The sequence below is a fragment of the Rattus norvegicus genome, chromosome 2, assembly GCF_036323735.1.
Source record: "Rattus norvegicus strain BN/NHsdMcwi chromosome 2, GRCr8, whole genome shotgun sequence".
NCBI classification, from domain to species: Eukaryota; Metazoa; Chordata; class Mammalia; order Rodentia; family Muridae; genus Rattus; species Rattus norvegicus.
Window position 1 is genome coordinate 14,288,458 of NC_086020.1, and position 24,158 is coordinate 14,312,615.

The 24,158-nt window shown below is 37.8% G+C and overlaps 1 pseudogene; it reads right to left on the reverse strand.

Annotated features, from left to right (window-relative positions):
- Fbl-ps1 (fibrillarin, pseudogene 1) overlaps positions 1-18,414 on the reverse strand; it is a 91,023-nt pseudogene extending 72,609 nt beyond the window's left edge.
- Between the last annotated feature and the right edge of the window lie 5,744 nt (positions 18,415-24,158).

A 24,158-nucleotide genomic window follows, 5' to 3' on the forward strand; every position in this document is an offset into this window, starting at 1 on the left:
ATCAATATTTTAATGGTTAAATGAAAGATCACTCTTTGATAAGGGTTTAACTTTTCAAACTTTTACCTATTTGGGACCAAAAACATCTGTATGATCATTTCTGGTGAGTTTAAGTGACCCCCTCCATTTTGTTTTTGATGCATTATGAAATCCACAGAAATGAGTTTCTGATGAGGCTTAATTGCCAAGCTAACATCAATAAATATTTGCCAGGTGATTGCAAAACTCAGTGCATAGAGCAGGGTACAGTAGAATGTGCTGCCCCTCTTTGCCAAAGGATGTTCCAAAGGACACTTGGATTTCAGCAAACCACTGCTGGCCAGCGTGCACCAATGGCTGTCCCTAGATTCCGTCCCTGCTCAATACCTGCTAGATAGAGCTTTAGATCTGCGGATGCACTTGCACCTTTCACGGTTGCCGAGCGTCTTCTTCACCTGAACACCTTGTTCAGAGCCATCCGACTGCCTGTCTTCAGACTTACTTTACAGTAAAGAACAAAATGTTCCCAGCAAGACAGTTCTACTTACGAATGGAGATTCTCACAGACTTAAATTCTGAAACGTACAAGAGATGGTCGGCGCTAAACGACAGGTTGCTATGGTTACATTCTTCTGTGGCTCAGATGGGGATAGGGGCCAATTATCAAGTTTTGTTTGGCTGATTTTAAGTAGTTTGTTACCTGGATACTCAACAAATAAGAAAACTAGGTGGAGGGAGGGGGCTTGTTTACTTCTTCCCTAGAAAGGAAACACACATCATGGAAGAAAGAAAAGACAAAGAATAAAACACCCCTCAAATTCTAAACTACATGGTAAATAATTTAGTTTGGATAAATAGTTTCCTAACTGCTAACTTTACTTAGAAACTCACACAAGGCCTGACAACCAAGATAGGTTATATACTGCAAATTGGATTTATTTGTTATTTTTCTGTTGACCTGATAACGCCTGCTTTAAGTAACTCTTGTCCCCCTTGCCAAGTTTGCTTGGTGAATTCCAGGTTTCTCTCTCTCTCTCTCTCTCTCTCTCTCTCTCTCTCTCTCTCTCTCTCTCTCTCTCTGTGTGCATATGTCTGTGTCTGTGTGTATAAGTGTGTGTGTGTGTGTGTCTGTGTGTGTGTTTGTGGGTGTGTGATTATGTGTGTAGGAGTTTGTGAGTGTGGCTATGTGTATACATGCGGATGTGTGCATGCGTGTGTATGCATGTTTGTGTGTGCATTTTAATAGTTACTGCTCTTGCCAGTTTTGCTTGCCCTACCTCCTCCCTTCCGTGATTGAAGCGGGATTGTTAATTAATGATATTCCAGAGGCAATTTCTGGAGTTACTATTGGAAAACCCTTCTTAATTAACAAAATGACAAATCTGCACTGCAGCAGCACAGCAGCGAAGTTCATCTGTGTCATTCAAAAGCCATGATTTCAAAACGCCCCCGACACATTTTCATGAGGATGTTGGGCACTTAAACTCTAGATCTTTTATCAAAGGTTTCCCAAAAATCTGGAGAGGAGCAATGATGGGGGAACGGGGAAGGAAGAACTGGACAAAATTAAAACCCTCCCCTGTCACTGTAATAGCTCACTTGGGCCCGGCAGCAGAGCATCTTAACTTTGTCAAGTGTGTCTGCTACTCATCCATTCCATCTCCTGCTTGTTATCGAAGTTTCAGATTAAATGTAAAGATTTGAATATATTGCCATAATAAATTTATAAGTGGATATTTAAAGAGCAAAGATTTGAATGACACAAATGAACCTCTGTGCAGCAGAAAAGTGGGTAGGATTTGCAGAGAGATGCCACAGAAGTCAGAAATGACTGCAGGAAATCACCTTAATTAAAAAAAAAGAGAGAGGGAGGGAGAGCTGCATACATCTCCATAGAAAGTATTGAACATGAAATTAGGCTTACATTTCATTATTTATGCTACTTAAAATAATGTCATAAAAGCTTTCGAAAATATGATTAAACTTTATTACTCAAATGTAAGACACTAGGAAGGTAAGGTGTTGAAATAGAGTGCAAGGATATGATTCCCAAATTAAACTAGAGTGTTAAAATATATGGTTTTCTTTATATTTATAAAATGCAATTCATTTTCAGAATTACATTTTGCTAATCGAGTAACAATCTCAGTATAACAAACTGAAGTTCGGGCCTTTCTGTGAATGCTTTCCACAAGGGGAACAATGTTTACTTTGGATGTCACAGGGAAACCACACAAGCTGCTCCCCAGGGTTCACATCACCTCTGTTCAGGATGAGCATGAGAGCAGTGCTGGGAGGTTCCCACTGCATTGTGTGGTGTGCTGTGAGAATCATGTGCAGGGTGAGAATGTGTGGGAGATAGAATAAGGGCACGGAGTAAACTGTTCGACAGAACACTGATCTGGCCTGACTCCGTAGTGCCACCCAAGCACAGTTAACCCTGGAGGTCAGCAGACAGAGAAGAACAAGGTGGCCATCTGAGGAGATTTAAGATGAGTCGAGTAAGCATTTGTCAGCTGTCTCAACCACAGTTTAAAAGTGTGCCCGTGACTTCCACTAATCTTTTCTTCTCATTTCTTCCCACGAATGTAAGATTTCATGTGTTTCCATGTTCTATACCACAGAAGGGTTGTGTGAAGAAATGGTTATAAGGACGACAGGAAGATGGGAAGAGAAATATATTCAAGAGTAGCAATAAAAAGTTCAGAATAATAACATTTGGAGGGGTATGTTTAGGCCACTTTCTGAGTTTATACAAATAAGAATTATGTTCAAGATGATATCTGCTTTGAACATGAATGGCAGCGGATTGGTCACATACTAAATCCGAGACTCAGTGTTTTGATTCTGAGTACATAGATATTAAGTCTTAAGCGTGGTCAGTTCTGGTACTTTAAAAATTACTTATATGATAATTAAGCTTATGATGTGAGTTTAGTAAATCTAGGGAGAGTGTTGTAAATGAGGGATTTTCCTAAACAATCCAAATCAGTACCCTGTTGTCTGGTGGCAGGGTTGTAACTTGGCTGCACTGTGGAAATATTTGAACAATTGAGTTTGAACCTATTATAAAGTCAAACTAAGAGTAAACGATCTTTGACCTTTAGAATTTATTCTGTTGGTTAGATAAGTGATTGTACAAAATTAGAAGACTCATTGTAATACATGGCACAGATATCCTATAAAGGACATGAAAATGGATTTCTAAATCCTGGGTTGTAGCACAGCCACATTTAGATGCTGTCACTGCAGCACTCAGCCCAGAAGTTCTCCAAAGACTTCCCTCACCACCAAGAAAAGTTTAAGGAAAGAAGGATGGCTGAAAACCTGTCAGTGTTCTTCATACTTAAGACAATGTTTTTAATTCCTAGTTTTTTGATTTCCTCTTCCACACAGATAGTCTATGGATTTATTGGTTATAATATGAGTAAGTCCATCTTGTCCTTTGGGTTACATTAGCAAACTCAACAGAAGCCCATGGTCTCTTCTATTTTTATGTAAATATATAAAATGTTTACTAAAGTTTCTCTTCCCTGACCCAGATCTCTGCTATTTTCCCAGGCTCATTAATATATACAGGAATGCTTGCTAATGCTTGAATATCCACCTGGAAGCCATGGGTAACATAGGCTTAGTCTCATGAACTCTGGACAGCTCCCTGTACAATCTCCCCTTCTCTGTCCACCTTTTCTATCCATGCCTCAGAGGTAGTTCCTAGAAGCCTATAACTTCTTCGAGACTTGGGATCAAAATCCAGTTTGTATTCCCTAGGTTTGGGGCCATCCATTAGACCATGCTTGACCTTCAAGAGCTTAAGAAAACAGACCTTGCCTCCCCAAGAAGTCATCAGTTGTCAATATCTCTCTATCTAGGGGTTAGGGCTCATAAGCTCCTCCCCCTCTATACTAAAATGTTGGCTTGTTTGTTCTTGATCAGATCTTGTGCAGGAAACTAGGGTTGTTGTGTTTATGAGTGCAGTGGTCCTGCAGGGTACAGAAGACTTTGCTTCACTCTGTTTCTCCCTGACCTACGGTTCCTCTTCTGTGAAGGTCTGGGGCCTTTCATGGCGTGGGGAATGCAGATACCAATGTCGCGTTTGTGGCAGAGGACCCCACTAACATTTAGTTTATGACTTTAATAGTCCATCTCTAGTACAGAAACAATTTAGTTGGAAACATATATTGCAATTCTGTTTCATCTACCTGCAGTCTCCTCCAGCCCACAACCCCACCGAGTCCATGTGAACGCCACTCCCATTACATTATGTCACTTTCTACCAACTCGACTTTTTACTGTTCTGCTTTATTATACGGATTTTCCTACTGTTCCTTGAAGATTCCAAGGCATTGTTTCTTACAACTTCACACTTACTTCCCTCCCATGTCTACAATACACACATTCTCCTAATCCATATTGTTTCGTCCATTTCTCTTACTTAGCACACTGTTCAAATATCATCTTAGCATATTCCTTCCCTATCCTCTTTAAATAATATATGATTTAATACAGACACACCTAACTCTCTGTTTCTTATCTTTCTTTGCTATTTATTTTACAGTATCACCTGGTCATTACACATTTATTCATACACATATTTTTATCATCAGACATTAATGTAATGTAAATTTCATGAGAACAAGTATAGGCTTATATTTTCCAAAACCTTACTTTAATAAGCGTACTTAAATGTTTTGACCTCCCTTCTAGTCTACCACCCACTAAAGGTAGGGGAAAGGAAAGGTTAATAGGGCAAAGGAGGACATGGGCCTGTTTAGAAATAGTTCTTTGGGTGAATCCAACCTGCGTTGTCAGGATATCAGCAGTTTAGTTCATCATTCATGAAACAGCAATGGCCATTTGATCCAGAAGAAACAGCAAGGCTCTGCCAATCAGCTGGAGTCACAGAAGTGGCAAGCAGTCCCCAGAACACCGTCAGATGATCTTTGGTTTCTCTCTACAAATTCACAACAAACAATGACCAGTAAAGAGAGTCAGGGGGAACCAATACTACACACCATCGTCCACTGTATGTTGAGTTATATTTATATCCTTTCCAAATATTGAATGCTTTCTTAAGCATCTGCTCTAGCAAAACATCACATGTACTTTTTCCAGACAGCATCCAGAAAAACCCCATGTGTCTGCTCCAGCAAAACATCCTCTCATAAGACAGTTTCCAGGGAAAAATCACATGACACAACTGAGTTTCCACCTCAAACAAGATTTTCTCTTGTTGTATATTATGTATATAGTACTAGAGTCATATCAGCACATATTAAGACGCATACAAGAAGAACATAGACATATGTAAACCAGAAAAATGTATTTGTCATATCAGTGGGTAAATTATACCAGATGATATGCAGGATATGCAGCTCCCTGAAAGGAAGCATGAGAAAAGCAACAAGTTTGCATAGCGATTTTTTTCAATGCAATTTTCCCATATGCTCTATTCAGATGCTAGCATTGTTTGCACACTAGAATTCTTTAAGCAAGAGATATATTTTGAAATTATTTGGAAATTTAGGTGATGTATCACCTAATCAGTGTTGTAGGAAAAATTCCAGAAATTAATTTTATATAATCATGTGACTTCTCTTCAGCCAATTTTATTTGTTCATTAGTTTGTTTTATGCTTTCTTAAGTGTTTTATTATAATTTACCTTCCTCATTTGACTGAGAAATGTTACTATGAGAATAAAAGATGAAACATTTACTTTTGAGTGAAAATTGTGAAATTTACTTAAAATATCCCCAAATACTCAGTTAAAAAATAGTTTCCTCTAAAGCTGATATACAGAAACAGACACCTGACATGTACATTTAGACTTAAGAGTAAGTCATGTATGTATTTATTTTTATATATTTAAGGGATAAGGCACATAATATAGTCACATAAGCCAAACAACTTTGCGGAGGTTAAAAACAGCAGGCAAGGACAGAAGCTAAGGACGGGCAAGTCTTAAAGTTCTTGAAGCAGGGACAGTGTGCTTGGTGCTGTTGCCTGCAGTCTGTCCATGCTTTGTTTCACAGCAAACAGAGACTTGTTTGGCTTCACAGATTACTTGCTCCAAATATAATTTAGAAAAAAATAAAGCAAATATATCCTCAAAATAAAGGACTTTCTTTTGAGGGTTTTTGTAAAGGGAGATTTTATGGAACAGTGATCCGTTCTGTTCTTATATGTCACATAGTTTTTGACAACAAAGACGTCACTATGTAACTCAAACCCTCATAAGGAGTTTAATAGTATTTTACAGTGCCTTGTGTGTTCATCACACACAAAAATCATGAAGACGAAGGAAGGGTTTCAGATAAAATAGAGCTTGAATATTTAGTGACCAATAGAAGCCTATCACCCTCCTTGAGCCCTCCGTTCTGGTATTGACTGCTGTTTTAAGGGAACACGATAGGCACTGTACTTATGCCTCTTAGAAGAAGAATTCCTCAAACTTCTATTCCTCAAAACTTCTATTGCATTCCCAATGAGAGTCCCTTTTATGGTTTGTAAATGCCTGCCCCAGAAGTGGCACTGTCCGAAGGTGTGGCCCTTTTGGAGTACGTGTGTCACTGTGGACCTTAAGACTCTCATTCTAGTTGCCTGGAAGCTAGTCTTCTGCTAGCAGCCTTCAGATGAAGATGTAGAACCCTCGACTCCTCCAACACCAGGCCTCACTGGATGCTGCCATGTTACCTTGTTACCTTGTTACATGTTACCATGTTACCTTGATGATAATGGACTGAACCTCTGAATCTGTAAGCCAGTCCCAATTAAATGTTGTCCTTATGAGAGTTGCCTTGGCCAGGGTGTCTATTCAAACAGTAAAACCCTAACTAAGCAGGTTCCAAGAGTGGGGAAAACGTTTTGGGGCAGGGGGCAGAGATAAACAACAGAGATGATGCTTAACAGTCATAATGGTCATTAACAGGGAAACATATGCTCTGGATTTCCCACTTGTTAGAGAAAGGGAAGTCATATATTTCAATATTTTCCAATCAATATTACTGTTCAATTTTTAAAAAGAGGGGGTATAATTATTTACTTATTTTCTTTTGTGTGCATGTGTGTATATGCATTTGTGTGTGCAAGTGCTACAACATGTGTGTGGCAGTCAGAGTCAGAGGAGAACAGATAGCACGTCCTTCTTTACTTCTACCATGTAATTTTGAACTCAGATTTTCAGATTGGCAGCAAATATCTTCACTCCAGAGCCAGGGTTTTTACTGTCAGGAAAAGTATTTTGTCCATGTCTATATTTTTATGTGCTGTATTTTATATGTTCTGGATACTTTGTTCTTGTTTGTTATTTAGGATCTAATTATCTTTTCCCAGTACATGTTTTGAAGCTAAATCTGTGTTTTAACTAGGTTTGTGGAATCTGCTGTAACAACATATGAACAATTCAATAAATTGAATTGGTTCTGCTTCTTTTTGTGTGTTTTGGTTGTTTGTTTGAAGTGCGTTCCTTGTTGTGAAGGCCATGACATGACTTTTAAATGTTTTAAAAGCCCTAAAGTTTCAGCCCTTCTTTACTTCAGTCGCTTTGAGTTGCTTCTGTTTATGTTATGAGAAGGGACATCAGTGCCTCCACTCGATTTTTGTATTCACAGTGAAATGTGACATCATTTTCTACAAAGACGGTAAAGAGACCAAATTTTATTAGACAATCTTTTCTTATTAAACTGAAAATATTTGTTTGCATGGAAAAAGAATCATGTATACAAAAGCAACATTCTCTTCTCTTCATTAGATTTCATTGTCTGTTGAATGGCGCCTCTCACCTCTCTCCATTTCCCAGCCCCACCTCAAATCGTCAGAGACATTCTTAGCTCTTTCTACTCGCATAGATGTTTCAGAATATTTATTCTCAAGTTGCATGAACAGTGTTGCCTAGATTTTTAATTGTCCTCATGCTAATTTTGGGAACACAGTTATGTATAAAAGGTTTTCTCAGACTTTATTTCAGAGAAAATAGAACTTATTGTTACCTGTGTTTCTGGCATGTATAATTTTGTACTTTATTCATATATGTCTAACTCAGGATGGTGATGTTGGCTTCGGCAACAGTGGTGATATGTGTGTGTGTGTGTGTGTGTGTCTCTCTCTCTCTCTGTGTATGTTTATATATGTGTTTACTATATGTGTGTATGTATGTGTGCATTGTATGTATGTAATGTATATGTGTATATTGAGTATGTGTATGTGTGTATCATATATATGTGTGTTGTGTGTGTGTGTGTGTGTGTGTGTGTGTGAGAGAGAGAGAGAGAGAGAGAGAGAGAGAGAGAGAGAGAGAATTTATTACTTTGAGAGGTGTTAACGTAAGTCTTTCCTGGAGACAAGAATAAATTTTCTAGCCTTTTAACAAGATCTGGTTAAGGAAATTATCAAAGATATAATATGAGACTCAAGAGTTCCTCTGAGACCTTCCCCAGGTGATATCAGCCTTTTCCTACTTTAAACACAAGCTTAACCTTCTATTATTTGTTTAAGCTTTTAACTGGCAGAAAAAATTTATGGAAGTGATAAATTCTCTCTGGCATGAATTTATTTTCAGTCTCCTGATCCCAGCAGAACTCTCTGACTTAACTTAATTCTGAGACAGAGAATTGGTCACCAAATCCCTAATAACTAATTATGATTGCCCTCTGACCATTTACTTATTATAAAAGAACTATTCGTACACTTATGGCTTGCTTCTTTGTGAATGGAATTATTTCCCTCTAATTCACATAGCATCAAGATGACCATTTAAAAAATAATTATCTTATTTATTTATATTACAAGCGTTGTTCTCCTTCCCATTCTTCTCTCCATGAATCTTCCACCCCATAACCCTCCCCTTTGACACTAAGGTAGAGCTTCCCCACCTACCCACCCACTCACTCCCCACCCCTCTAGTATCCCCTTTCTCTAGGGCATCGAGCCTCCACCGACCCAAGCACATACCCTCCCACCGAGGCTAGACAAGGAGGCTACATATATAATGGGGATCACAAACCAGCCCATGTATGCTGTTTGGCTGGCGGCTTAGTCCCAGGGAGCTCTTCGGGGTCCTTGATAAGTTGATGCTGTTGTTCTTCCTAAGGGGTTGAAATCGTCTTCAGCTCCTTCAGTCCTTCCCTAAACTCTTTCACTGGGGTCCCTGGGCTCAGTCTAGTGGTTGGCTGTATCTGCACACAATGACCATTTATATGTAGAATGATTCCATTCACAATGTCACAGGTTTACAGTAAGGTGTTGTACCTATACTGAAGCCTACTCTGACAGCATCTTTACCTGGTTTACCCTGTTTGGTACATTTGTTTCCACTGTGACTGCTAGTTCTTATGGGAATCTAAAGAAGCTTCGTAAATGATTCAGGGAGCAGATATTATTGGTATGAAATGGATTTTAAGAGTAACAAGCAGTGGGGTCATGCAAGGGTATGACAGAGGAGAAGGGAAAACTCTTCAACTGACAAATGTCTGTCAGCCGTGGCTTGAGCAGGTTTGCCGATGCCGTCCATGTTTGTGATGTATAATCTTGTCCTGTTTATTTCATGGACTTGAAGCAATCTCTTCCTTAAAAATTAATTTTCATGTAAATATTTCCATGTGTTTAATAAGAAGTAAAATGATCTCTCTCTCTCTCTCTCTCTCACACACACACACACACACACACACACACAGGCATGCATACATGTGCGCACACACTTTTTACTCACAGGACAGACTCAAAATTGTGTGAATTCTAATGTTTATAGCAAAGCCAGTGCTTTGTTCTGCTTTAGGAGGCACACTCTTACCTTTTAAAATTTCCCACTAGAATTTTCCAGAATAACAAAAATGTGAGTCTTTCATAAAAGAGAAAAGAATCTGCTCTCTTCATTTAATCCATAAGGTACGATATATAAATGCCTGTGCAGTTCCCATGGAAGTGAAATTTCATTTAGGGTTCTGTGAGTGTGCATATACATGTGTATAAAAAAATCATATGAAAAAAATCAGTCAGGCTAATTTCTGATGAGTTAAACACATGCATATGGTAAAAAGGTCCCTTGGTCCCATATACTAATTTTGAAAGGCATTGGAGGTGAGCTCCCTAAAAATATAGTATATTAATTATTTATACATATCTTCTAGTTTTTAAAGTGTCCTGTAGACTCAGTGGTACCATGTCATCTTACCTCCCTCTCCTCATGTTGGCGTGTGTCACCGTGTGCCACTCTCACCTTGGCAGACAAAGCTGTACTTGAGATAATTTTCAGAATTAGACAGCAAACTCCCAACTCTTGCCCGGTCCAAAAGCAACTCACATGACCACATAGAACACCCAGCATGTGATATCAGGAATGTAACTGGGTAATCTAGTAATCTAGTAGCTTGGTTTTGGTCCTAGAGAGCACATACTATCATGGTTTACATGAATTAATTTGGCAAAAATGTTCAAGCCTGAAACCCTGCCAAGGGCAAATGTAACTGTTCTATTTTACTGAGTTAATTTTGAGGGACTCTAGTTTAAAAGTTATATATATATAAGTATACACACACACACACACACATATGTGTGTGTGTGTGTGTGTGTGTGTGAGTGTTTTGCCTACATGTATGTCTGTGCACTACTTGCACATACGATGCCTGTGGAAGACAGAAGAGAGCATCAGATCCCCACTGAACTGGAATTACTGAAGGTTGTGAGATACCACGTGGGTGCCACACTCAAACCTGGGTCCTTTGGAAGAGTAGCTGGTGCTCTTAGCTGCTGAGTCACCTCTCTGGTCCCTACTGCTACTGTTTCTGGCAACTTTATTTTATTCAGAAGAAACACACAAAACATTTCCCCCTTGAAAATTTTAAAGCACAAAAGGATGGCTCTGGGGGTGTGTTTCCTCATCACAAACCCTAATGCTTCATATAATTCCAAAAATCATGACAGCCAAACGAGAAACACAATTTTCCTAAAAGGGATATCTAATAACACCCTTACTTAATGCTCATGAATTTTGACTTTCTTGCCTCCTGTTTCAGGGGTTAGCAAATTCAAAAGCAATTCCCTTTGCATATAGACAAATATAAGAGAGAATTTCCTCAGAGTAAGATATGCTTACTTTCTGTATAATCAGGTATGTGCTATTTTCTTTTTACATTTTTATGTTTGAAACCTCAAAGCTCACCCAAGTGACACACTTCCTCCAAAAAGGCCACACCACCTAATCATGCCACTCCCTGTGGGCTTATGGGATCCATTTTCATTCAAACCACCACAGATCTGAAAAGGCATTTTCAAATGTTTAAAATCAAGCAGGCACTTTTTTCTCTTGTTTGTTTATTTTGTTTTCAGGCTATGAGATGAATCAAAAGCATCTTCGTCCTTTTTGTGACTGTCCCTGAAAATTTATGCTGTGAGCACTACTCTACCCCAACTGAGAAGAATGATAGCTAAAAACTGATTATATAAAGTTTGTAAGACAGTGCTTTTCCCAAAGAAAATGTATTCTAAGAAGCAACTTAGCAAATGATACATAAACCTTGAGCCTGTGGGTCCTAGTATCTCTCCAGAGAGACAGTAACAAGTTGCTTTGGATAGCATATAAAGGAACAGGAGTCAAGCTTGTGGGTAAAACTACAGGCTCACTATCTCTTTACTTATCTTGCCATATTACCTAAAGATAAGAGAGACAGCGCAAGCTCTATTTGACTTTTCAGATCTGTGGGTTTGAATGAAAATGGATCCCATAGGCCCATAGGGAGTGGTAAGGTTAGGACACGTCTTGTTGGAGGAAGTACGTCACTAAGGGTAGGCTTTGAGGTTTCAGATGTTCAAGCCAGACTCAGTACTCTGTATTCTTGCTAACCACTGGTCCCGATGAAGAACTCTTGGATCCTTCCCCAGCACCATGTCTACCTATGTGTCACCATGCTTCCCATTATGACAATAGTAGACTAAACCTCTGTAGTGTAAGCTAGCTTCAGTGAAATATTTTCTTTTCCCAGCAGTAGAAACTCTTAAGACAAGATCCATCAGAACTTAATTCTATGCTGTTTGGATAACTTCCTTGTTTTTGAATATTTTTCTCACCTTTGCTATCATAGTGAAGCCAGCACAAATAACCAGTGTGACCTCTACAAGATTGCCTCTACTGGCTAATGGGCTCAGCAGCCCAGGCAATGGAAGATCTCCCCCAGGATAGATATGCAATGACATTCTAGACCTTATCACAGCTCCTGACACTGAGGGGGTAATCAGTTTGCATGTATTAAAGTATGGAAGAAAAGAAATGAGGACTGTTCACCACTTCAAATCATTTAATTCTTCTTTAGAAGCAGTATCTTTCTTCCATAGAGTGATTCACCATAGTGACTTGACTCCTGTTGTTCCTTGGGCTCTGCTGTTGTTGCGAGGTTATCTCTTTGAGGCTAAGTCATGAGTATGAAATGTCATTAGATCCATTAAGTCCATGCATCCTACAGTAAGGACAAATGCTTCAGCACAGCTAGTCGTATGTCTTCTTTACCATTTGCAGTGAAGAGTAATGAAAAATTGTTACAAAACATGGCATGTAGCTGTTACCACTGAAACAACCTGAACTGCTTTCTGAGAGTGCTGTCACTGTCCTAATTCTTACTAAATGTTAAACAAGTTTCTGTGCTAAAAATATATTGAGTTGAAACAGTGGATTTGGAAAGATGCTGTTCTAAATCCCATCTTCTAATTTTCATTTAATGGGTCTAAATTCCTTGAAGTCTCAGATGTTAAAGATTTTTTTTCAGAAAATCTTAAGTTATGGTTCTGAATCCCTTTGGAGAAGTTGCTTATGAATATTAACTGTACCTCAGGATGCACTGTGTCGATATGAGACTCGTTGGAGCACAGGATTAGTGAGTGGCCCATGATGAATAATGGGCTCAGTGTGGAGAGTTTAAGTATTCCAAAGAACAGATTCTGTATGATACTGTAAAATGTCTTGTAGCTTCATGTCTGATTTTGAAATGTTACAGTGCTTGCTTATTGTCCCAGCATGATCTTCTACACAGTTGGGGAGTGCTTTTTTAAAGTAATACAAATGCATGAGTGTCAGAAATACCTTCAAATATCGAGGACTGCATCTTTAAGGAGTGCATTTGGCATTAACAGCCCTTTCCAGCTAATGAGTTTCTCAAGTTACAAGAATAATGGCCTTTTTAATCTTAGCAAGAGTAATTAAACAGACATTTGTTATTAATGATGTTGTTAATGGTAGAAGATATTGAATTTTCACTTTGGATGTTACATTGCTAGAGAGTGATTTTTTCAAATATCAGATATATGAATAGATGATGGTTTTAAAAGCACAATATCTCCTTAAGAGCACCGTGAGGTAATAATTATTTAAAACCGGGAAAACTACCTTAACTTTCATTAATACCAGGAAAATGAAATACTTCAAATTGAGTCACAACTTTTATGAGCAGAGGATTTGTTCATGAATTTTGCTCATCAGTTGAAATATTGTTTATCCTACTGAGATAGATGTGTATATCAGTAAGTGAACATTGAAGAAACAAATCCAATAGGAAACAATAGATAATTAAGTAGGGATTTATTACAGAAATTGCCTTGGATCACATTGGCTTCTGAGAAGTCCAAATGTTCTATTTCAAGATCAGAAACCAGGGCAGACTTGACTGAAAATGAGTCTAAATCTGATTGACAGTTGGAGTAGTTGCTGTTGTTGAGTTCTGGATTGAGTTCCATAAACCGAGTCACTTGCTGGGGGCAGGAAGAGGTGTGTGTTTCAGCTATGAGAGAGTATTTGATCTTCATCCGCCTTTTTGTTACATTTGATTTCTCATTAGATTCGCTGTTATTTATAGGGTTTGGTTAGAGTAATCTTTTTATTAGTATATATTAATAATATATAATGGGTTTCAGTTTAATTTCAACATTTTTACACATATATTTGATCATATACAGCTCATCACTATCACTTATCCTCCTTAGAGGCTGCTGATTCTCTTCCTCAATTCTGAGAGTGCAGTTATTTTCACTTCTTTTGGATGCAATGACTGTCTTTAATTGTGATTACTTCCAGGAGCATGGACAACTTGCTAGTATTGGTACTACTGAAGAAAATGTCTCTTCCTGCCCTGGCAACAATTAACTACTTGCAGATCCTCAGGGAAAATGGGGATCTCTTGTCCCCATTATCCAAGAAAGAATGTTGAGTACCCAAATTTTGTACAAGGTCTTCTGTAGGTCGTCGCAAGTACTTTGTATTCCAAAGTACAAGGATGATGTCATGACCAGAAGATGGTGTTCTACAGCATTCTGTGTCTTTCTTTGGGTGTTACATTCTTCTGCCAACCTATCCTTTACAAATGAATTAAAATTTAAATGACTTTTCAAAATACCCTGCAAGGCATATCAAGAAATGATGCTCAGCTAGTTTTTCTCACAGACCATCTTTAGCCCAGCCAGGTTGACAAATAAAATTAACAATGGCAATGTAACAACCCATGGTGTAAGAGAATTACTTCTTCAATCTTCTTCAAATTAGAAAGAAGTTGACGTAAGTCCATTTTCCCTTCCTGTTTTCCTCCAGTTCTGTTCAAAATCCATCCTAATTTTCAAAGGTTACATTAATTGACATTATTTAAATATTTATTGCATACCAACTACTGACAGTTCTATTCACTGAGGCTAAAGTATAAAAATTGCATTTAAAAACACGAATATAACAAATAAACAAAAAGAAATATGTAGGAAGGCAAAATCACTTTCATTATGTTTAAATGGTATTAATAAATTAGTCAAAATGGAACCAACCAGTCTGAAACCTGTGAGTCTTCATTTGGTCCTATCTGGTAGCTAAACATAAGTTGAAAGACTTTTCTCTCTGCCTTTGAGATTCCTCCTCCTCCTCCTCCTCCTCCTCCTCCTCCTCCTCCTCCTCCTCCTCCTCCTCCTTCTCCTCCTTTTCTTCTTCTTCTTCTTCTTCTTCTTCTTCTTCTTCTTCTTCTTCTTCTTCTTCTTCTTCTTCTTCTTCTTCTTCTTCTTCTTCTTCTTCTCCTCCTCCTCCTCCTCCTCCTCCTCCTCCTTCTTCTTCTTCTTCTTCTTCATATTTTTGATGTTTATGTATTTTTAAAGTTTATTTTTCTTTAATATTTTATATATTTATATTTCAAATGTTATGCCCTTTCCACTTTCTCCCATACCCCCTTTCCCTGCTTCTATGAGGATGCTCTCACTCCCACCCAGCCACTTTAACCTCAATACCCTGGCATTGCCCAACATTGGGGAAATGAGCCTTCACAGGACCAATGGCTTTTTTTCCTATCGATGTTGGACAATGCCATCCTTGACCTCAAGCTGTATTACAGAGCAATAGTGATAAAAACTGTATTGGTACAGAGACAAGCAGGTAGATCAATGGAATAGAATTGAAGACCCAGAAATGAACCCACACACCTATGGTCACTTGATCTTTGACAAAGGAGTTAAAACTATCCAATGGAAAAAAGACAGCATTTTCAACAAATGGTGCTGGTTCAACTGGAGGTCAGAATGTAGAAGAATGCAAATTGACCCATTCTTATCTCCTTGTAAAAAGCTTATATTCAAGTGGATCAAAGACCTCCACATGGAACCAGATATACTGAAACTAATAGAAAAGAAAGTGGAGAAAAGCCTCAAACACATGGGCACAGGGGAAATTTTCCTGAACAGAACACCAATGGTTTATGCTCTAAGATCAAGAATTGACAAATGGGACCTCATAAAATTGCAAAGCTTCTATAAGGAAAAGAAAGATGCCCCAACATATAACAAAGACACATGCTCCACTATGTTCATAGCAGCCTTATTTATAATAGCCAGAAGCTGGAAAGAACCCAGATGCCCTTCGACAGAGGAATGGATACAGAAAATGTGGTACATCTACACAATGGAATACTACTCAGCTATCAAAAACTATGACTTTAGGAAATGCATAGGCAAATGGAAGGCATCAGAGCTTCACTGAGAAGGACATCTGAATCACTGAGAAGATGGGCGGTACCTCTTTTCCTTTTTCCCAGGAAACACAGATGGCAGGTGAGTCAATCACAGAGCAGAGCTTTAGGGGCTTGTGGAACGATGTTTCTCTGATGCAGTGGTGCTGACACAGCTGTGTTAACTACCAAAATTCAAAGGGTGTAAATTATGCTAGGTGTTGTCAAGGTTAGAGACACCTAAGATGACTGTATGTAGTGTGGAATTAACAGGCAAGAGCAACCTTAAATTGAAAGATAATATTAACATTGTATTTAGTACATTATAAAAACAAGTATTAATGAGCAGAGAGTCTCAAATTCAGGGTCTCGGTGTCTATCTACAGAATATAGTGACTGATCCTAAAGAGACCCCTTGATTTTCCTTTATTGTTTCCTCTAAAGAATCCAGATAGATATTCATCTGGGTGCTTATGTCTGAGGAATAGTAACCCCAAACACTCCTAGAACCGCTGTGGATAGGTTTTTTAACTGGTATTATAATGGGAATCTGAAGGTTACAACATTCCTGAGAAAATGGGAGGACCACTCAAGTATAGAGATCTGCAGACTCTTGCCAACGCTCATCTTAGCACAGGCCCATATGTTCTAGAGTCAATCTAATTTACATTTCCTTGCTCACAAAATATACAACTTCGAATCAAACACTAAAGAGCTGGAATAACCACAATTTCAATTTTGACTTGCAGAGTGAGAGTTATTAGCATGAAGAATGAAAATGAACAGAATTTTGACCTGTCTCCTATGTCAACTGAGGTAGGATTTCAGGAATTAAATTACTGTCTAAAGGAAAGCCACTGGTTAAAATCATCTTTAAGAACTTGAAAGATACAGAAGTGTTTGTCTCGATCATATTGGTGCAAAACACATGTCTAGTCCTTGGGGGTCTCCAGCACAGCTGTCGCATTTGCATTGAGGAATCACATTCTTGTTGAGAAAAACTTCCAACAAGTTACTAAGCTCTGTAAAAACTGTGTGACCTGGGTTTAGAAGCATCTCTCAAGGAATTTAAGATGACAAGAACGAGTAGACATTCACAAGAAAAGATAAATGTTTTAAGAAATCTGGGTGAAAAAGAAAGCAGGATCATTCTGAGATGAGAGAGACATAGAGAATAGGAGCTGTAAGCTCACTACTGACCTCCCCAGACCCTGGAATGACTATACTCAGACAATGAAGAACACATAGATGGAGAACTGCAGTATTGATGTGTATCACTTAGACTACGTTCCAGTAGCACCCTCCTAACCTAGTGCGCCAAATATGAGTGCAGCCCCCTTGAGATCTGCTTTATTCTTTGACCCATAGAAACCTGCAGTCAACGGAAAGGCGTGAGTAGGGTTTCCATACTCTACCTACTGTAATTTATCTATTAGTGATAACTGGCTGAAGTCGTCCCAACACCATCCTCTTTTTAAAGCCCTTCATGCCTAATTCTCCTTATATCAGGATCCCTTCTCCTAGCAGTAAGTGCTGGGCCACAGCTTGAGAGCTTTTGGCTTTCTGTGGTGCCCCTAAATGTTCCCTGCATTCCTCACAGAGAAATGCCCTCACTTACTCCTCACCAGGCTAACACTACATTAGCACTGCTTTTCTGAAGGATTTAATTATCATAGGTAATGAAGGTGTGAAGAGTGAACCCTTTCCCAAATGTTACAGTAAAAAACCTATTCATATTTCTCTCTATTTTCTGAGTTAATAGGTTATATAGATGCAATGGATTCAAATTGTTTGTCCAGCCATTCAGTTGTTAGCGGTAGAAAGGTCTTCATCATAAAAGCTCATGTGGCATTCTGAGGTTCAAGTTAGCTGTAAAGAATTCGTATTATTTTCCTCGTTGTGTCTCTAGATTATTTCTGTCCCATACAAAGATGAAAGCCTGGACACCATGGGCCCAGGACTCTGCCTATATAGAGAAGCTACCCAGTCCCTAGAGCAGAATTAGAATAATACAGTGCTGAGTGAATAAACTGTAGAAAGTGATTGCACTTGAGAGAGACTAGCTTTTATCTTTTCAGCACATTTTTTCTGAGCTATTATTTAGCTAACATGACTTAAATATTGGTCTGATTTCAGCTTTCTCAATGAGTAGATTACTTTTAAACCAGAGGTTCAATGGGAAATTATTTTTTCAATGGAAAGGAAATCCTTTCTTGGTCATGTTTGAGGAGAGTTCCCATAGTGACATAGTGACAAAGTATCGTTTATTTCGGCCTTTAAATCTTTATTTCTCCGGAGGAAAAAACAAATATTTAAGCAAAGTGCTCAGAGAACCCACCAAGCTCCAGAGATTCAAGGTTTCAGAAGCCGGAACTGTATGCTTCTTGGTCTGTGTGTTTCAGGCTGTCCTGAGTCTGGTTTTCAGCCAACACCTTCCTGAGGCAGTGGTCGCCTCTGCCTTTTCTCATCAGGAACATCAGCCATCTCGCGCTCAGGGTCACTTGAATCACACGGTTAACCTGATTCTTTTTTATTTTCCAAAATATCATAAATAGTTTCCACCTCCAGCTTTTTTAGAAGGGGAAAAATCTGGCTTCAGTTGTTAATTTCCTCTGTTCTGTCAAGATTAGGCCAGTAGTTCTGAGTAATTCTGGCTCATTTTCTCAAGGGACTAGGCCTGAAATAATCCAATGTTTATTTTTATACAATTTCTCACAGTACTACAACATTGCAGTGACTTCCTGGGATGTTTCTAGTTTTTCACAGGCCAAGAGGCCATTCTCAGAGGTAGCTCCTTCATGTAAACCTAAAAATGGCACTTTCCCACATTACAGTTATCAGGAAGTTTAAAGTTCACTGGCCCTCCTCTCTTTTCTTTTCTGTCACAGGGAGAGGAAAAAATACAGGGCAGTTCCAGCTTCCAGCCGGCCATTCCATGACGAGGCTCTGAAACCTGGGAAAGAAGAGGGAGACTGCAGTGTATCTTGGCTGGGAGATGGCTGGACTGGGAAACAGGACTCTCTGTCATTCCCTGTGTCAGTCTGGGAGTGACCCTGACCTCTTCCCAGCATTCCTGACCCCACCTCTAAGTTAGAGGAAATGTTGATCACCATGTAACTCTGAGAGCGGTCTTAGTCATGAGACCACACTAAAAAAAAAAAATGAAAAATAAAAATTGTGGTTGGAAGACCGACTTTATCTCCATAATTGGGCCTGAACCTGTCTTCTCAATTCGCCTTGGACAACTCATAGGTCAATGCCCCTGATTTCAAGCCAGATGGTGAACTCATGGTCCCCTCAGCATGTCGGCATTCTCTATGTACATCTTCTGCATGTGCTACTGTTCCTCCTGGAAAGTCAGCTCACAGCCCATTCTTTAGTCACTCTCTTTGTGAAGTCACCTGACTTTCCCATGACATCCTCATAGATGTAGTATCTTGCTAGTATGTTGGTGGCATTATTATAACTTTTTTCTCTGTTTTGTTTTTTTAAATTTCTCCTAACACAGAATAAGTACATGAATGCATTCCAGCATCTACTTGACCGATCTCTATATCAAGTGATTAGCAGTTCAAGTTTGAGTTTAATGGCATCGTGAGCCTCCATGGACACTCTCACATGTTGAAATTTTATCTAAGAATGTGTGTTTACTGTGAGTATTCAGGTGCACAAAGGAGCCAATAAAAAATGTGTTTGAAATAGCATTAAACTTGATCCTAGAAGGCAAAAATTGCTAATTTGTGTCCAGTCCAGAGCTATATTTAAGTTTATTGTTTCATAACAAGTCTGGTCTATTTCAGTGTATTGTTTTCTGTACAAGGTCTCCTTGTAACCGTGCATCAGAATAGACTGTTGCCAGCATTCTCAAAGTTTCAGAGATGGAGTCTTGATTACTTGCTTCCTGCCCCAGGGATTCTTGCTGTTAGGATTGTCATTAAACAAAGCAGCCTCCCCGGCATTGTATTCTGATAAACAATTTGCACCTTAGTAAACTGATTAGTGGAATGAGTTTGTTTTGATAATTGATCCTTGACTTGTGTTTTAGAGGATGGCAAAACCTTAAAGGACTTCTATATTTTTTTATAGTTGCTTTCTTGGAATTTTAGAAGAATTTAGACATTCTATTTTAAAGAGAATATCAAAAGGTACGAATTTTCAGTTATGGAATGGAGCAGTTCTGAAGGTCTCATACAGCATGATGTCCACAGTTAGCAATAACATATTAACACATAAACTGTGTCAGGAGAGTGTTCCATCACCAAATGGCTATTAAATAGGGTGCTGGATATATATTAATTTTAGCTATTTTTTAGAAGTAATCACATAAAAATCTATACTTTTTTCAAAGTACATAATGTAACTTAAATGTATAGTTTTGGCATTGAAAGTATAAGGAAAAGAACATTAATAAATAAATTGAGACCAAAAGCATTATTTCAACTGTAATACATTGAAATTAGTATATAGACTTCTCAGAGCTATAAGCTATCAGAACTTGCATTAGTTCCAGACAATGCGAACTCCAGGTGAGAAATGGAATCCTTGGCACAGAGGCAATGCCTTCTGTGTTATTGCACACAGAGAAAACATTTGGTCTGAAGTGCTAACTCTGGGTACTACTCAGTATAAAGTCTAACGTATGAGTCTTTGTTGATTAACTGGGTTTAAAAATGATTCTTAGCGACAAGTGTTCTTCATTTTATGCACAAAATCAGTAATTCTGTCAGTCATGTAGCTGTTGGTCAGAAAAAGAAAGAAGCTTTCCCAATAAATCCATTGCAATCATGTGATAATCTGACTGCTATTCTTTTGTTTGCTGGTGTTTAATAACATTTCGAATTAGGGGGTGCTTTTTAAAAGGGCTAATAAAGGCTCATGCAAATATATCAATGTGTGTCAGTTGCAAGCAGAAAGAGAACAGAAAACCCTGAAGGAATGTGAGACATAGTCAACAACATGGCATCTAAGGTCGAGATTTTTGAGTGACTAGACATTTAAGAGGCATAGTGAATTCTTGTGGATAATTACTACTGGCAATTTAAAGATATATATTAGGATTTTGTTACATTAAATCTGTAAACTAATTTTTATATAATAGCCATTTTGCAGTATTAAAATTATAATTTAGGAGCATAGAATGTCTTTATATCATCTAGTATCTTTTTAAAAACTTTGTATTAATTATACACAATAACTTTCAAAATCCCTCTCTCCTATTTCACAGGTTTTGAAAAAGCAATGAATAAGTTCATATGGAACCGTAAAAGTCCATAGATCCATCAAGCAACCTAATAGCAAGAACACTATTAAGGCTGTGCAATACACAACCTCAAGTTATACTGGAGAGCTGTATTCCTAAAGACAGCCTGGTACTAGACAGGAAGAACAATGGAATAGAATAGAGGACCCAGAAATAAAACAGCAAAATTATGTCTGCTTTATTTTTGACAAAGAAGTCAACATACATTGGAAAAAAGATAGCCTACTCAACAAATGGTGCTGGAAAATCTGCATTTAAACATGAGAAGAATGAGATTACATTTTATTTTTTATCTTGTACGAAACCCAATTCTTTTGATTTTTACCCTCTGAATGTCTGAATGTTTCAGTGTTTTATTAGATGTTTTAGTGCAGTATGTGCTATATGGTCTTTATGTCTTTTAATATTTGTTTTATGAAGTTCAGGGCTACAGTATTTGGAATGTAAAGATTTACAATAAAAAGTTTTATTGGTTTAGCATAATCATTAGAAGGTGAGGTTGTTTGCAAAGCCACTGGGGTAAAACATGGATGTATAGCATTTTTTCTAAAGACTGCTTTTTTCGTTTGCAAGTATTTGTAGGAATACAAGTCTATGGCACTAACAGGGAAGGGGGAACTGGGACCACATGCCAGGAATAATGTGTAGTGTCCAACATGTGCATTGCCAAGATTTATAAGCAGGTTTCCATCTGTACTGTAGGACAGTTTTATAAGGGGTGGAAAATACATGATTGTGACATCTTGGCCTCTTAGAATTCTCCTAGGGCATGGCCAGAGATAGATGTTTGATAGAGACAGATTCTCATTTAGACTCTTTATGTGTTTCTTTTACTGCTTAGAAGGAAACACTTGTTGGACAAAGCTGAGTGAGAGAGTATATGTCCTTAAGTAGTTAATGAGAAACTGAGATAAACAAAGGAGTTACTTAAATATAGATCTTTCCCCTCACAAGAAGAATTTGTCTCATTAAAATCCTCTTTTTATTTTGCATTCTGATTTTCATTGAAGGAAATATTGTTCTACAAAATTCCAATGAGACATTTTAAAACTAATATTTGTGACAGAAACGTCGACCTTCTGTTAAATAATTAAAATTAATATGGTGGTGGTTTATGTTTCAAGTAGTCATAGTAATCTTAGTAGGAGTAATGATAAGAAAAATCACTACTACTTTTCTGTTAGTTGAAAACTGAGGCTCAAAGAACATAAATTATTGTTGAACTAAGAAGATTGGATAAATCAGGTTAACTTTTCCTTCTGCTCTGGTTCCTCCTCTATTGTGCTGAACTTGCACAAGTGGTTCAAAAGTCCATCATCATTCCACTGCAAGTGGGGAAGCCTAGCTGAAAGTCTGCACATTTGCACACATGGAGTAGTGACGTCAAGGACAGCAGCTGACATACAAGAGCCTGAGCGATGAAAGCTCAGATGTATGAGTGATCTCTTTCGTCTATGTTTTTTTTTCCTCTGTAAACACAGTATTATGAGAGCTCTGTAAATTCATGATTAGTAATTTATTTATGGTGAGTGGCATTTAACAGATTTCCAAAACATGACTCACTTTGTATTAAATTATGAAACAAAGTTTCTTTTAAACCTCCAATTTTTCTAGTTAGTGTCTTTCTTCTCACCATCTATTAAGTGTCTTTCATTCGAGATCTACTACCCTATTATCTTCATTTGATTATGTCACTTTGAAACCTGTGTAATATCAATCATCTTAAATTTATTGTGAATTTGGGTGAATAAGCTGCTTCTTTTTTGGATATTTGTATTTTGACATTTCCATTGTAGAATAAAAGGCCATATATCTAATTATTATAATGAATTCAGACATCAACTACTAGGTATAAAATGTTTCATTTATGGGAAGGAATAGATTCTGTTCTCTTAAAATCATACAAACTGCATAATTGTCTAGTATATTTGCTGCATATCTTAAGACTCTTAAAAAAGACTCTTTGGGGGGAATTTTTTGGCATTTGCTTCCTGTAACAATAACTGTTAACCCTCTACTTTGTGTTAGAATTGGGGAAATGAACAAGTAGCATGAATTCTTTCCATTAGGTTCAGTAAAATTCATGAATATTTTCTCAATCTCATCTCTCAGGTAGGGCGTGTCGCACTGTAGATAAATGGGCTTTAAGGCATTCCAGGTGTATAGTCTTATTCTAACTCTGAACCTACTCTGTAGGTACAGAGTACAAGTAGCAGTGGTTTCTTACTTTTAGTTTTTTCCTACCAGTGGTTGACAGTCACTATTAGTTGATTTAATCTTTTTTCTGCTTACAACCTATTTTTATCAATAATATAATACAGTGGTTCCCACGTCTTTTGAAAGTAAAATACCCTGTTGTGAGTAGTGTAACATACACTGCATCCAGAATTATAGCTAAGAAATCTGAAGACTAGTTCAACATTTTAAAAATTAAAGTCATTTTATAAATATACAGTAGCATAGTATTTTTATAAGGTATGCCTATATTTTTCCAATATGCTCATATATAGTGAAAACACAACAGTGTTTTTTATATTTTGGAGATGACTGTAGCTTTGGTTTAGTGGAAAGTAGGTTATGCATGTTTCTACATTAAGTCTGACCCTTTATGTTGTTTTGCTCAGACAATGAAAATAACTGACTTTCATGAGCTAATATAGTTTGAAAATGAAGTCTATCTAAATAATGTTCTAATAGCTATGGATAGTCTTCTTTGATTCTCAAGACTTGACAAGTGGCCGTAACGTTTGGAAGCTTATTTGCAAAGAATAATCCCCAATCACTCCCAGTGTTCTTCATACTCCGTCACATTAATATTCATTGGTCCATGTACGATTTCAAGTTCCTTTTCCATCTAAGCTTGAATTTTTATATGACCTGTAAATCACATTTATTAATATCACAAATAGTTCATTGCAAGGCTTGTTATGATTTTGAAATCTGTCTTGATAAACAATAGAGTTTTTTT